Source organism: Mastigoproctus giganteus, chromosome 13 (assembly GCF_048544385.1).
Source record: "Mastigoproctus giganteus isolate SK-2022 chromosome 13, ASM4854438v1, whole genome shotgun sequence".
Lineage (NCBI taxonomy): Eukaryota > Metazoa > Arthropoda > Arachnida > Uropygi > Thelyphonidae > Mastigoproctus > Mastigoproctus giganteus.
The window spans coordinates 16,657,884-16,664,902 of NC_143587.1; the positions used below are offsets into that span (position 1 = coordinate 16,657,884).

General features: G+C 36.7%; 1 long non-coding RNA gene across 1 annotated transcript; it reads right to left on the reverse strand.

The window, feature by feature from the left end:
- Positions 1-266: 266 nt before the first annotated feature.
- Positions 267-6,611, reverse strand: LOC150075806 (uncharacterized). The gene is made up of 2 exons (XR_016547819.1): positions 6,421-6,611; positions 267-692 (listed from the first exon to the last, which is right to left on the reverse strand). It is a non-coding gene; the product is annotated as an uncharacterized LOC150075806 (long non-coding RNA).
- Between the last annotated feature and the right edge of the window lie 408 nt (positions 6,612-7,019).

Sequence of the window (7,019 nt, forward strand, 5' to 3'; positions counted from 1 at the left end):
ACCAAGTGATAAAAAAATCGCGTTATTTCTTCTACAAATTGTTCAAAAATGTCAATTATTGGTTCTGGAAAGTTCACTATACAAGAAGTGACTATTATACATCTTTTATGTATATTAGTACCAAATATATAAGATGCAAACTTCTTTTATCTATCCCTCATTAAATTTACACTCGGTTGTTATTGTTATTATTATTATTTTATTTATTTTTTGTTTGTTTCATGTTATTTTATGCAAAATGTTTTAACACACAGTTTTAATTTTCATTTTCTTTTAGTATTTATGAAACAGTTCGTTTACTCCGCCAGAATTATTTGGCTCGAACCCCTCAGGCTCTCAGCATAATTCCTTGCAGCAGCTCGATCTTCTTCGTGACGTCTTTGATCTTCTTTCAAAAGATAAACTCCAATACAGGAGATTCCTAAGAAAAACATGATGGCGCCAATTAAAAGTAGCACAATCCCAGATATCCACAAACCATCCGGTTCCACTGTAGACGATCCCAAGACCACAAGAATAATTCCAATGGTGAACACTAATCCTCCCAGAGAGCAGGATACAACACCGAAAGTAAAGTACGTCTTTGAAGTTTTACTAGCGTCGTCAAAAAAATTGGATATAGCCATAGTTCCTGGAAATAACAGTAGATGGAGCTCTCTATCTAGCAGTTGTTTGGGAACTTGACAATCTAGCTTTAGATAAAGAAAAAATATATATATTCGAATTAATGAACTAATAATATTAAATTAAATTAATTATAATCAAAGTATTTAAATCATTTGTAAATTATCATAATATAATAATAATTATGATATAATAATAATAAAGAGGGACACGAGTAATTACAGATCTGTTAGTCTTAACTTCTGTTCCAGGGAAAATAATGGAGTCACTGGTTAAGGAAGCGATGCAGGATCATCTAGACAAGACTGAAGTTATAAGTGGAAGTCTTGTCTGACAAATTTGATTTGATACTATGATGTGGTCACAAAGGAATTGGATGCAAAGAATAATTTTGATATCATATAGTTGGATTTTAGGAAAGCTTTTGATCTTGTGGCACATGGAAGACTACTGTACAAATTGGAGCAGTATGGCATTAAGGGGTAAGTTGCTACAATGGATAAAAGGATGGTTGAGTGGGAGAAGACAGAGAGTGGTTATCAATGGACACTGCTCTTCATGGACTAATGTTATTATTGGAGTCCCTCAGGGTTCAGTGTTGGGTCCATTATTGTTTTCTCTATTTAAAAATGATATTGGTGATGGTATATCAAGCTTAATGTCCAAGTTTGCAGACGATACGAAGGTTGGCAGGGTTGTTAAGGACACTAATGACAGTACGCTGCAACAAGATCTAGAAAAGTTGAACAGATGGGCTGAGAGGTGGCAAATGAAGTTTAACATTGACAAATGTAAAGTACTGCATATGGTTAGTAGTAACCCCAGAGTAACGTATCAACTGGATGGTACTACATTCAGAGTAGGGGAGAATGAAAAGGACCTAGGGGCAATTCTGCAGTCAGATATGAAGTTTCTGAGCAGTGCAAAAAGGCTGCAAGAGTAGCTCATTGTGTCTTGTCAATGATATACAGAAATTTCGTGATTGTCCTCTTGTATAAGGCAATGGTCGGGTCACACCTTGAATACTGTATACAGGTCTGTAGGCCTCATTTTAGGAAAGATGTAGAGCTGCTGGAACGAGTACAAAGAAGGGCAACGAGATTGGTGAGGGGAACAAAGGGTTGGTGTTACCAAGAAAGGCTTAAGTGCTGAAAATTGCAGCTTCTGGAGACTAGGCACCTGCGAGGTGATCTAATTGGGGTGTATAAGGCCTTGAATGGATTGAGCAAGCTCAGTGTTAATGGGATTCTTCCTCTTACTTAGATTACTCACCTGAGGGAGCATAAATTCAAATTGAGGAATGACAATTGTAGAATAGATGTGCGGTAGGTTGTGATAGTTGGAACAATCTTCCATCTGTTGTAGTGGAGGTCAGCAATTTAAATAAGTTCAAGGCAGAACTAGACAAATATTTGGAGAGTGAATGGATGGGTGAAATGGGTATGGTTTTTTTTTTTTTTTACTGATGATATATAAACTTGCTTTCTTGCATGATATGCCCCTACTAATGCTAATTCTAATTAAATTATCATAAATTCATAATATAATAATAATTAACTTATCATAATACTTAATAATATTAAATTAAATTAAATATAATCAAAGTATTTAAATAATTTTAAATTATGAGGTTGTAATAAAACATTAAACTTTAATATTTTGTTAACAGAGACGTTACACCTAGAATTAAACTAACACATATCCTTACATCACGTGCCCTTTCAGTTTTGTTTTATGTTTTGTTTGAAATTCATGATGTCAACGGATGAAAAGTTTAGTTACTTACAGGGTGGGAATGCCATTTAATGTCCTCAAACATGACTTTTACAGAAGCAGACCTTGGAACACCCACTGCGATCACAGCGCCTCCTTGTTTTCAGTCACAGCACGTTCATGAGTTTTCCATTTCAACAGACCTTCGCTTGTTTTCACATGGTCATGAAACAAACGCCCTAAAATGTAATTGTGCTTTCAGGAAGTACGTCAATGATTCACTTTAAGGTAGCAGATTTGTTCCGACATGAAGAATAACCAAAATTGTAATGCAATTTATGAGAACTACAGCGAATATGTTATCAGATGTGAAGGTACAGTACGATAGGTGAGACCAGTAGTAATCGGGTGCATTGGTAGCCCTTGGTAGCCCTTGCACCAAAAATCAAACAAACAACAACAGACCAGTAGTAATCGAAATGCTGGAGTAAACAAAAGTCATTTTTAACACCTTTCCCTAAGAACCATCTATTCCCCTTACTACTTAACACCATAATGAATTAAAAATTGGCACGTATAGATAACGTTTGCTAATGGAAGAAAGAAAATGCTCATATCGTGTTTTAATTAAACAAAAAAAAACTTATTTTGATCAATGAGGACAGTTTGAAAGATGTCCGATTAATATTTAAAAAAATGGGGGTCACCTCTTACAGTATAGGGGAGAAGCTGGTATGTTCCACGATAGCTTCAACCATCAGCACATAAGAGTTCAATTATATAATATAAAACAACATTATATTATTTATTTTATTAGCCTTGGGTGGAGGGGAGGTTTAGTTCGCTAAGTCCCTCCGTTGGTCTACCAGTGCTTTCTTGTATGTACTCTAATGGTTTGGATTGTTCTGCAAACACAAAAGCTATAACGGATGATACTTATAATTTTAATGGTATCTATTTTCTTTTAAGATGGCAAAATCGAAAGAGACATATCAGATTCTGAATTTGGATGTTAAAGCGTTTGGACGCCAACCCTCCTCAACGATTTTGCAATATATACTTTTAGTGGATGTCTCCTCCTCCTATGGGTAATCGCAGACCAACTTACATAAGGCACCAATCGAATAACTGCTGCTGGGAGAGTGTTATCAAACAGACATGCTATGCTATGCTATGATGTGGCTGGAAATTAAACAGGGTTCTACTCACTATTAGGTACGCACATCCACCTAATAGCGAGTAGGTCCGACTTTAGTTCTCTGAATAGTCTGGTGGCATGGAATCAGCGAGATATCGGAAGCATCCCACAGGAATGCTGGCCCATGCTGAGTCAAATTTTTCCCCACAGTTATCACAAATTACATGGCTATGAACTCTACTCCGAAGAGCTTGTTCCACCCCATCCTTCAGTTGCTGAACTGAATTGAGATCTGATGACAGGGGACGCCAGCACAGTGCGCTGAATTCACCCTTATATTCATGGAACCAACCAGTGCTGTTCAATTTTGGCCTTCAGATATGTTATGGTATCCTATTGAAAAAACCCATTCATAAGTAGATAGACTGCAGCCATTCTGGGATGCGCCTGATCAGGATCATTTCTAGATAACTTGTGGCATACAGTGATGCTTCGCTCGTATCGAGGAACCCAATGCACACCACGGCCCACCATCTCAAAGAATTATCTAAATGACGATGACTTGCCATCCTGAGTACTGAAGATGTGGTTATCCCACTGAGGAAGCCAAAAAAAAACGCGAATGAAGTGATGTGGTCATAACCTGTGTTTTTATAGGCATGAATAATTTGCATAATGTGCGACTCTGTAAGGTGGTAGATCGATTTCTGTTGGATACCTGGAATTTTAATGCCAGTATGCCTATTATATCAAATATTTGCCTTCGGCGACACTGTTCACAATAAAATAATCATGAAAAACATTTTGTTCTGTTAATTTTGTCGAGAAGTGTAGTTTGCAGTTGTCTGATGAGCTTCTGAATTCTTACTGGATCCTATCTTCACGCTAGAAAGGAGAATTTAAATAAAATTCCCTAGGGCGAGAGAGAAAGAAGGAAAGAGAAATAGAGAGAGAAAGAAAGAAAGAAAAACAGAGAAAATAGTAATAGTAATAGAGGCATGTGATGCAAGAAAGCAAGCGTATGAGCTTATGTAGCATCAGCCAAAAAAATAAAAAAAAATTCACACAACCATTCCCTCTAAACGTTTTTCCAGTTCCTCCTTGAATTTATTTAAGCTATCAACTTCCACAACGACAGATGGAAGTTTGTCCCAGCCACCCGCTGGTGGCTGGGACAATTAACCACCCGCTGGCTAAAGGCAAATTAACTTTTTCTAAAGGCAAAGGAGAGAGAGAGAAGCTCTTGTATTTATATGTCATGTAATAATTATTAGGATATTAATTTCATGGATATTGTAAATTTACGTTATTTAACTTATTTAATAATTTATTTCAATTTATCATAATATGATTTATTATTATCAGTATTTATATTAGCCTTATAGTTCAAGAAAGCCACAGGCTTTTGCTGTCCCAGCCTATAATTTGAACTTATGGTCCTATAACAGTGAAAATTTCTCCTTCATTCATTTTACTAATCCCTCTCAGAGCTTTATAAACCTCAATCAGGGCAACGAGGCACATCAGATATAAATCTGAGGTACCTCGTTGCCAAGCTCTGTAGCCCACATAATCGAAGTCTTTCCTCATACGGTCGTCGTTCTGCCAATCTCACCATTGGAGTTGCCCGTCTTTTGGACCATTTCAAAAAGCTCAATGTCTTTTTTCAAATGAGTCTCCACACTTGGACACAGCATTCCAATGCGGGAATGCTGTGTCCAAGTGTACCCTCTATGGGATATTATTGAATAAATCATCGATAGGACACCATGGGCTCTCTTGATCACCTGTTTGCACCTCTTACAGAAGGTGCCTTCATATCTGCTGTATCGTAAACTTTATTTTCTCTCATTTGTTTACTTTTAATAAACTGAACTGTTACTCACATTTAATCACTAGTAGTATCTTTAAACGACTCTAAATGTTTACAGAATTAAATAAGGTCACTGAAATATGTTTTTCCAAAACTGCTGAACATTAGGTGTAAATCCAGGGTATCATATATTATGAGAGTTTATTGTATAAATATTTTTAAACAAATATAAACTCAGAATCAACTAATTGAACAACATTTTTTCTAATGGTATGTTGATCTTTATGATGGTATGTTGATCTTTATGATCAACATACCATCAGAAAAAATGGATGAGTCACATAGAGAGAAAAACCCAAATCGGATCCCAAAAGTAGCATTTAACTACAAACCTACAGGCAAAAGAGATGTGGGCCGACCGAGACAACGATGGCGAGATCAACACCATCTAGAGCTACAACTGAACAGGTCTTAAATGACCTAAGACGGATCAAGTTCACGATGATGATGATGATGACCATCTTTTCTTTTTAAAATTGCACCATTTTGTAGTTTAACATACTAATGAATCTTCGTAACCATCTCTGAATCACCGTAAAACTTGTCTTTATTCATGGGCTCCCTCCCTTTTGGGGGATTGGAAAGAGATACGCCCATTATCTTTGTTCCTTCTTACTTATGAATCAGTTTGTTAATTTTTAAAAGCATAAAATATTAAGCATAAAAGATCAAATGTCGTAAAATACATCTATTACCAGTAGTTGTGGAAACCATAATGCTGATAATTGTACGCCTGCCAAAACTTACAAAAGCAGAGATTAAATCAAACTCTCTGTCTATTGTGCAACGCATTTGAAAGAGATTGCTCGTTAGCCGTGCATTCCTTAAAATTATAAACATATTTATGGCTTATTAGCTCGTTTTTTTTTTTGTATTTCAGATTCATAAAATTGTGTTTTTCATTTTGCCGAAGGATCTCGAACAGAAGTGGAGCTAACCAGTCATTGTTTTGTCTGTGTTTCTACTAACTTAATAACCTGGTGTTGAAGAAAAGAAAAAGGCAGTTTTGTCCTTGACGATGTATTACGTGTTGTAAAGCATTAAAAACAAAATGGCGTGGAAAGTTGCTTACCTTGATACTTTCACTTTCTTCCGACCTTAATGGGTATATCCGGGGCAGAAGTCACAACTAGATTCTTCTGGATAAACAACAAACATTTTTAGTTGGTATCAGATCGATGAAACCACACAATTTCAGCAACCAGAGGAACAGTCTTTCTGCTTCCAAGCTGGTTCCCAACCTGTCTCCGAAGCAATCGAAAGTTCCGCTCTTGTTTGACATCTGCCGCTTTCGCGCTATACGTTCCAGTAGTTGTGCACGTGCTTACTCTGACGCGGGCAACCGTCACCACGTGTGGGATAGGAGGATATGCTTCTTTCTTTCTTTTTTTGTTTGTTTGTAGAACTTCAGTAATGTGTGGATGTTCTTGCATCTATGATCGATATTACTGACAGAAGTACAGGGTTATCAGAAAGTCATACACCTTGTACTTTTATCAATAGTATCGATCTTATATGTCCTGGCAACTCGGTGCCAGGAAGAATGTTGTTGTTGTAGCATTTTAGGATCATCAGAGACTAAGGCCACATTGCTCCTTATATATTGTCTATAAATTGCGTGTGTTCTGTGATCGATTTTCTGTTTGCTGGACGAAAAATCCGAGTTTCCGG